The sequence below is a fragment of the Nannospalax galili genome, unplaced genomic scaffold (genome assembly GCF_000622305.1).
Source record: "Nannospalax galili isolate Female #2095 unplaced genomic scaffold, S.galili_v1.0 scaffold366, whole genome shotgun sequence".
In the NCBI taxonomy this organism is placed as follows: domain Eukaryota; kingdom Metazoa; phylum Chordata; class Mammalia; order Rodentia; family Spalacidae; genus Nannospalax; species Nannospalax galili.
In genome coordinates, this window is record NW_008355168.1 from 163,501 (window position 1) to 172,604 (window position 9,104).

The 9,104-nt window shown below is 39.5% G+C and overlaps 2 protein-coding genes across 6 annotated transcripts in view; one reads left to right on the forward strand and one right to left on the reverse strand.

The window, feature by feature from the left end:
* The window catches only part of Ap3m2 (adaptor related protein complex 3 subunit mu 2), a 117,099-nt gene that overhangs the window by 107,418 nt on the left and 577 nt on the right, over positions 1-9,104 (reverse strand). The gene's annotated exons all lie outside the window — the stretch shown is intronic.
* Positions 8,867-9,104, forward strand: part of Kat6a (lysine acetyltransferase 6A) — a 116,691-nt gene continuing 116,453 nt past the window's right edge. For 4 of the 5 annotated variants that reach the window (XM_017802972.2, XM_029555652.1, XM_029555651.1 and 1 more), the window contains exon 1: positions 8,867-8,970. The gene's annotated coding sequence lies outside the window, so the exon portion shown is untranslated. The remainder of the gene's footprint in view (positions 8,971-9,104) is intronic. The other variant, XM_008852295.3, reaches the window with a different exon arrangement.

A 9,104-nucleotide genomic window follows, 5' to 3' on the forward strand; every position in this document is an offset into this window, starting at 1 on the left:
AGAATTCTGCTGTAAATCCATCTGGTCCTGGGTTTTCTTTAGTCAGTAGATTTTGTATTATTGTTTCAATTTCTTTTTGTGTTATGGGTCTGTTTAAGCTGTTAATCTCTTCTTGGTTTAGTTTTGGTGGTTCCCATGCTTTTAGATATCCGTCCATTTCTTTTAGGTTTTCAAATTTAGTAGCATATAGGTTTTTAAAGTATTCCCTAATAATGTTCTGGATCTTTTTGGTGTCTATTGTGATGTTTCCCCTTTCATCTCTGATTTTGTTGATTTCAAGATGCTCTTTCTTTCTTTTGGTTAACTAGGCTATCAGTCTATCAATCTTGTTTATCTTTTCAAAGAACCAGCTCTTAGATTCCTTGATTCTTTGTATTGTTTTGTTTCTAGTTCATTTATTTCTGCTCTGAGTTTTGTTATTTCTTCTTGTCTCCTGAGTTTGGGTTTCATTTGTTGTTGCTTTTCAAGTGTCTTCAGTTGCAATGTTAAGTCATTTATTTGTGTTCTTTTTGATTTTTTTAATGTAGGCACATTAAAAAAGACCTCACATTGAGGTCTTTAATGATTCATTTGGTGTAGACTTCTGTGCAGGTGACAGATATAGGTTTAATTTCATTCTCTACATGTCGAATTTTTCCCAGCAACATTTGTTGAAGATGCTGTCCTTCCTCTTTTTAAAAAAGTTCTATTATTTTTATTTTATGCATATAAGTGCATTGTCTGTATGTATGTGTACCCATGTCATTCAATGCCCACAGAGGTCAGAAGGGGGCACTGAATCCCCTGGAACTGGAGTTACAGACAGCTGCTGTTAGCTGTGATATGGATGCTAGAAACAGAACCTGGGTCCTCTGCAAGAGGAGTCAGTGATCTTAACCACTGAGCCATCACTCCAGCTCCCCTCCAGTGTGTGTTCATCAGATGGCTGAGACTGAGGTCACTCATGTTCAGGTCTATTTTGTTCCATTGATCTACATGTCTGTTTATGTGCCAGTATCATGCTGTTTTTATGACTATAGCTCTGTAATATAGTTTCATATCTCTTGCTTTAGTTATTGGGGGTCTTTTGTGATACAATATGAATTTTAGTATTTTTCTTTCTACTTCTGTGAAAAGTGTCATGGAGATTTTGATGGGGATTTCATTGAATCTATAAATTGCTTTTGGTAGTGTGGTCATTTTCAAAATATTAATTTTACCAATCCATGAATATGGGAGGTCTTTCCATCTCCTTGTGTCTTCTTTAATCTCTTTCTTCAAAGATTTGAAGCTTTCATTGTAGAAGTCTTTAAAAAAAAAGAACTTTGAGAATTTTATACATGCAAAATAAGGTGTTTTGATCAAATCCACGCCCACTCTCTCCCCTCCAACACTTCCCATATTTCCCCATCACTTTTTTCTGACAACTTCTCTTTCTTCCTTCCTTCTGTTTTTTTCTTTCTTTCTTAAGTGGGGCTTTTTGCTACTCTAACATTACCCCTCTGAAGCGGTAACCCTAAAATCTTTTAGGGATTAGATAAGAGATCCCAAATACTTTTGACATTTCTGGTCTTTGGAACAGGGTATGTTGCTAAGGGGCCCAAGGACATTTTGACTTTTTGCCAAGAAACTGGCTACTTTTCTTTGGGGTTTTTAACCCTAACTGCCTAGCCAATTCCTACCTCCTATTCTTATCACACCATCCTCTGAAGAGGTTACTCAAATTGCTGATGGGGAATCAGTACTCAGACTGCTCTGGCTTCTCCATGCTGAACAGTGATGCAGGGTGAGGCAATTAGGGTACCCCCTTCAGTGTGTCATTCTAAAAGACTCCAAATTGCATAACTCTTATTTATAGGGAGAAAAGAAAGTCCTTGACTGGTGAATAGGGGATGTGAAGGAGAAGTCAAGAGTAGTTAGCATTACAAGTTCTAGATGGAGAACCAGAAAAAGGTCAAAACAGCACAAATTTCAAATGTTCATATTAGAGTCCATTGGAATTTCTTGGCGAGAGCTTCCAAAAGCATCCGTCTATTGGGTTCCTCCTCATTTTTCTTTTGTCTGCCAAGACTGGACTCAAGAGTGATGGACTCAGGATTTGTTTTCAAGGACTTTGATAGCTCTAGGAGTGGCTAGAATCAGTGTCAGTTCCCTCTCAAAGACTTCTAGATGGGGGAGAAAACAAATTTAGCCATCATTTTAGAATAGTGGGTTATCTCCCTTAGCTACATGTGGGCATTACAGTATTGCAGACCAAGGTTTGAAGTCTTATATTGGAACAGCACTTTCTGCTTAGAAACAAAATCATCAATGAGAAATAACTGTCTAAATAACATTTTATATGAACTTAAGCCTAATGTCTGGGAAGTGTAATCCCTTGAACTCTTAAAGAAATATACTGATCACTTTAATCTTTGGTTATACTTTCCTTTTGGGTGTTGAAGACCATATAGTTGGCCCAAATAAACCAATTTATTTTTACTCTTCAGGTTGTAGGAGGATGTGTTTCTTAGGGGTCATACGGGCTTGGGACCCGGCTCCTTTCTTTTACCAGTTCCATATATGTAAAGATAAGTCAAAGGTCCTACTCGACCATGGCTGGCTTCACTTGGCAGCATGGAGGAAATGTTTCCTAGGAGTTGACCCTCCTCTTTGTAGACTGGGCACTGGTTCAAGTCCATCTGGTGGGGTCTCCACAGCCTCCCTCAACAGTAGGACAGTTGACTCACCACATATTGTAGAAGTCTTTAACATCTTTGGTTATGTTTATTCCTAGATTTTTTTTTTTTAGGCTCTTATAAATGGGAGTGTTTTCATGAACTTTTTCTCTGCTTGCTATTGGTATGTAGAAAGGCTTTTTTAAAATTGATTTTATAGCCTGCCACTTTGATGGAAGTGTTGATTATTTCTAGACGTTTTCTGGTGGAATTTTTGGGATCTCATGTATAATATCTTATCATGTGCAAATAGGGATAATTTGACCAATTTCCCAATTATTCCCCTTTAATTTCTGGAGTGAGTATGAATGGGAATGCATCAAGCTTTTCTTCATTTAGAATGGTGGCCGGACTGGTGGTGCACACCTTTAATCCCAGCACTCAAGAGGTAGGCAGATCTCTGTGAGTTCGAGGCCAGCCTGTCTCCATAGTGAATCCAAGACAGCTGGGGCTACAGGGAAACCCTGTCTCAAAAAGACCAAAAATAAATAAATAAATAAATAAATAAACAAACAAACAAACAAATGATGTTGGTTATGGGTTTGTTGTATATTACCTTAATTATGTTGAGGTATATTCCCCTAGTCCAATTCCCTCCAGGACTTTTATCCTGAATACATGTTGGATTTTTGTCAAAGGTCTTCTCTGTGTCTATTGAGATGATTATGTGATTTTTGTCTTTAAGTCCATTTATATGATTTATATTTATTGACTTACATATATTGAACCACCACTGCATCTCTGGAATAAAGTCAACTTATCAAGGTGAATATTCTTTTTGATGTGTGTCTGTATGTGATTTGTAGTTTCTTGAGAAATTTTGCATCTATGGTATTAAGGATATGGGCCCATAGTTTTCTTTTCTTTACTGATCAAACGAATTTGGGGGGTCTCCCTCTGTTTCTATCATTTTGAATAATCAGGTACTAGGCTTCATAGTAGGAGGTTCAGGGTTCTCTCTTTGTTTCTATTTCTTTGAATACTTTAAGTAGCATTGGTTGTAGATTTTCTTTAAATGTCTGGTAGAGTTCTGCTGTAAATCCATCTGGGCCTGGGCTTCTTTTAGTTGGGAGGTTTTGTATTACTGTTTCAATTTCCTTTTTTATGGGTCCATTTATGCTGTTGATTTCTTCCTGGTTCCACTGGATTTAGATTTTGGTTCATTTCTTTTAAGTTTTCCAATTTAATATAGTATAGGTTTTTAAAGTATTTTCTAATAATAGATCTTTTTGTGTCCTTTGTGATGTTACCCCTCTGTTTCTGATTTTGTTGAATGGGATTTGCTCTTTCTTTTGGTTGATTGGACTAAGGGTCTATCTTATTTATCTTTTCAAATAACCAGTTCTTAAGAGTCACTGATTCTTTGTATTTTTTTTCTTTGTTTCTATTTCACTCATTTCTGCTCTGATTTTTATTTCTTCTTTGCTACATTTGGGTTTGGTTTGTTCTTGCTTTTCCAGATTCTTGAGTTATATCATTAAATCATTTATTTGTGCTCTGCTTTTTTTAAATGTAGGCACTTAGTGGTATAAACTTCCTTCTAGAACTACTTTTAATTTGTCATAGCTATTTTCATTTAGTTACAGGGATACTTTTATTCCTTTCTTGATATCTTCTTTGACCCATTCATCTTTCAGGAGTGTGTTGTTTAAGCTCCATGAGTTGATGGAGTTACTAAAGCTTCTTTTGTTGTTAATGTAAGCTTTATTGTGTTGTGGTCCAATAGAAAACATGGAATTATTTCAACTGTTTATTTGTTCAAGTTTGTTCTGTGTCCCAGTATGTGGTTTACTTTAGAGAAACTTTCTTGGGCTGCTGAGTAGAATGTGACTTTGGTGTTTGGGTGGAATATTTTATAGATGTCTGATAGGTCCATTTGATGTACAGCATTTAATTAAAATGTTTTTCTGTTTATTCTTTGTTCAGTTGACCAGCCTATTGGAGATACTGGGGTATTGAAGCCACCTTCTATTACTGAGTTGGGGTTAATTTGTGTCTTGAAGTCCAGTAGTATTGTTTTTGTGAAATTGGGTGCACCAGAATTTGGTGCATGTATATTCATGATTGTATTGCCTTGATTGAATGAAGTGACCTTCTTTATCTCTTCTGATTTTTTATTTGAAGTGTATTTTGTCAGAATTGCAGTACCTGCTTATTTCTTCATGTCATTTGCTTGGACTATCTTTTTCCATCCTTTCACCCCAAAGTGGTGTCTATCCTTGAAAGTAAGATGAATTTCTTATTTTGAGTATTCTCTGTAGGGATGGTTTGGTAGACAGTATTCCTTCAGCCTATTTGTATCATCAAAGACTTTTCATTTCCCTTCATCTATGATAGACAATTTTGCTGGGTAAAGTATTCTGGGTTGGTATCTATGATCACTTGGAATTTGGAATACTATATTCCAGGCTCTTCTGGCTTTTACAATTTGCATTGAAAAGACATCTGTAATTCTGATGGATTCTCTTTTCATTTTTATGTTCTTCTCTTGCAGCTTTCAATATTCTCTCTTTGTTCTTTACATTTGGTTTTTTTTTTACTATGATATGCCATGGGGAGTTTCTATTCTGGTTCTGTCTATTTGGTATTCTGTGTGGGTAAGTCTTTTCTTAATTTAGGGATGTTTTTGTCTATAATCCTATTAAAGGATATAAAGATCTGGTCAATGCCATTGACTTGAGAGTCTTCTCCTTCCTCTATGTCTCTGATGTGTAGATTTTTTTTTCATGGTGTCCCATATTTCTTGCATAGTCCATTCCTGTGTCTGTAATTTTTTTCTTATTCTTTGCTTGAGCAGTCCAATTCTTCAACTTTTAGCATCTCGTCTTGATATTCTGTTTCTCGTTGATTCATTTTGCTGGTGAGGCTTTCTCCTATCATTTCAAATCCCGAATTGTCTATGTCATTTCATTCAGTCATGTATTTACATTTTGTTGAGCCTCATCCAGGAGTTTACTGCTACCCCTTTGATTTCTTTGAGGTTTTTGTATGTTCTTTAAAGGCGCTGAATTCTTTGATCATGTTTATGATTGTTTTTTTAACTTCTGTGTACTGGGTTATTCTGTGTAGTTCTCACTGTAGAACACTTCTGTAGGACTAGTGGGATTTGGTGGGGACATATTATCTTGGTTTTTCATATTTCTGGAGTCTGTCTGCAAAAAATGATTGTTTTAAAGGCTGTAAGAAAATGATTTATTCTGAGTCTAATATGTGTGACCATAGGGCCTGAAAATGGCTTCAAGTTGCCATAACATGTTCTACTGTGGAAGAGTCTATATTGAATTTTTATAGTCAGAGAACAGAAGAAAGTCATAAACTAATACGTGTTCTAAATTCATTATGTGGTAAGGGTACCAGATAAGCCAGCTATAGGAAATGGGGACAGTTCTTTTATGGGTGTCAGATGTTACAATATTCTTAGAGTTGATTGAGGCTAGATGCCCATTAAGCTTAGTGATATAATCTGAGAAGTTTATCTATTAGAAAAATGTTAGATCAGATACAAAACTCGAGGTAATTGGCCATTAAAGGCTCTAAGATAGCCAAAGATAATTTTGCCCTGCAATATTCTATCTCTCCACAATCACCATGGACTAGTTAGCCAAGGTCAAATAGTCTGGAGGATCTGCAGATATAGCTTCTTCAGAGAACTTCTGTTCACAAGGCAAAATATTCTAGTCTTAGCATTCTTGAGGAATTGATAAAAGTAATAATTTACACTAGAGTGTAATAAGTCAAAAGGAATGTTATAGCTCCCAGTATTAGTAAAAGAATATCTTAGCTGATAGAGGTTTAATGTAATTGAAATATTTTTAAATTTTAATTTATGTGACTATCTGTGTGAACATATGCCACATGATATGGGTGCCTTTGGAAACCTGAAGAGGGTGTTGGATTGCCTGGAACTGGCATTAGAGGTAGTTGTGAGCTTTCTGACAAGAGTTCTGGGAACTAAAGTTGGATTCTCTGCAAGAGTGACATGTACTCTTAACCACTGAGCCATCTCTTCAGCTTCTGTATTTGAAATATTTTCATTAATTCCGAAGAAAGCAAGATAGAACAAAAGATTCAATATGGATGAACCAGAATAAAATAAAACAGAAATAAGGTAAGTATAAATTGAAACATCTCCAAGGTTGGAGAGAGGGCTCCCAGTGGTTAAGCACACTGGCTAGTCTTCCAGAGGATCCAGGTTAAGTTCCCAGTACCCACATGGTAGCTAATGACCATTCATAACTCCAGTTCCAGGGGATCTGATGCCCTTTTCTGACCTCTGCAGGCTTTGCACACTTGGGTACACTTAAGATACATGAATTTAAAACACTCATACACATAAAATAAAAATAATTAAAAACTTAAAATATGCCAGTTGTTATAGTAAATGTAAATGTATTAAAATATTTCTGTTGAAACCAGGACAAAGTACTCTGTGAAGTTTGGGCTAATCTGGACTGCATGAAACAGTTACTAAAAATAGCTAAGAACAGGGATTTGTAGGACAAAATGTGTAAGGAAGAAGCAATGTTTAGCTGTCAGAATTGTCTCAAAAAACCAACAAACTAAACAAAAATCTCAAACAAACCCTAAGAATTAAGCAAATTAATTCTCTTTCTGGAGCTGTAGATGGGTTTTTAACTTGCTACGGATTTGCTTCAAATTTAAAAGACCTGTGAATATGTCATTTAGTTATACAAATGTAAGAAGAAGTGTATGTGTCCATTCTCAGAGTCCAGAATGACATCTGCCATCTGGCTCTATCTTTCTCCACCAGACTCTTCTGATAGGGTCTGTCACTGACCCTGGAGCTTGGGTGTTGGGCCCTTCATCTGAGGTTTTCAGGCTACTAATTACTGGATAGCTTTGAAAGTCTATAGTGAAGAAGAACTACAAAGATAGGAAAGTATAGAATGAGGGGTAACAAGACAGGGCATGAGGTGGCTACAAATGCTTATTCACTAGAGGCAGTTTTTGAGTCCTTATCCTTGCATATCATGCTGGCTAGGTTCCGGAGATGGCAAAGGTACCCAAAAAAGAGCATTAATCTGCAAATACTCATAGTATACATAAAGCCTACACATTAAGTATGAAATGATGAAAGCAAATACTACTACAGATCAGAAAAGAAAGTAAACATCAAAGTTAAGGCAGCAAATAGTGGGAGGTCTTTCTGAAAAGGCAAAGTTGTAAATAAGGTTGGGAGTCTAGAACACCAGGCACAAAGCAGATAAAGGTCTGGTAACAGCAACACACTTCTAAAACTTGTCTTTTGTCAGTAACTTTTTCCAGTGAAGGCAGGAGGAGAAAAATAAGAGGAACAAGTCTGACCCAATCTCTTAGTTTCTAGTGGATGTCTAGACAAAAGAAAAAGAAACACGTCGCAGGTAGAGGACACAGTCCATGGAAAAGCATCACTTAGTGATTTGGCCAAAATGGGGACAAGTGCAATCAGCATGTGACATGACTGGAGGAAACAGAGGCAGGTTCTACATGCAGGTGCGTGTCATAGTAGCTGTGACCTTGGCCAAGTCACAGGAACCGAGGGGTGCCTGTGCTGTTTCCTATAAAGCTGTCAGGGTGTCCAACTTTCTGCCTCTCCCCCTTCTCTCCAGACTCACTCTTTGAGTCAGGGATGGATGAGCGATGAGCAGAAAGGCCAGGGCAAGGGTAGGAACTTCTGCACTCGGTGTGGACGCCCAAACCGTGGGAAACTCGCACTGTGGGGAGACCCGGACAGTGCAAGCCCGGATGAAGGCAAAGAGGTTTGCGAACTGCCCGAAGCAGCCGCCCGGGAGAGCGTGCCCTCAGTTTCCCTGTGTAAAGGGGATGATCTCTCCGCTTCTCGCCCTGATAGCTGCCTGATCTAGCCGAAAAAGAAGCGCGAGAAGCCCCCAGCTGCCGGCCTCCAGCCCTGCCAAGTCCTCCTCCCGCTTTGGCTTTGGCCTTTTGTACCCGCCCCACGTGACCTGCCAGGCGGCTCTTCCTTCCTGGCTTGCCCCGCCCTCCGGGCCTTCCTGGTGTTCCGCCGCTCTTCCCGCTCTCGGCTGTCCCCCCCAGCGCGCCCCCGGCTCCTCCCCTCCGTCCTGCGCAGGCTGTTCCCGCTCCCTCCCCAGGCGGCGGTTCCCTCGCGACGCTCCCCTCCCCCCGCGGCTGTTCCGCCGCCTGGCCGCCCCTCCCCCCGCCGGAGCTCACTGTCTCCAAGATGGCGGCCGTGTCAGTTTGGGGCATCTCCGCGGTCCGGCCCGGGCCCCCGGGATCCCGGCTATCTTCCTCTCAGGTAAGTAGCGGGGAGGCCGCCCCCGGTCGCCCCCAGGCGCCAAGCTCGAGGCTAAACCGCTCTGGGGCCCGCTCCGGCGTCTCGCGGGGTCGGCGGGCCGCTGCAGGCCCCGCCGCGGCCTGCGCCGCCTCCCG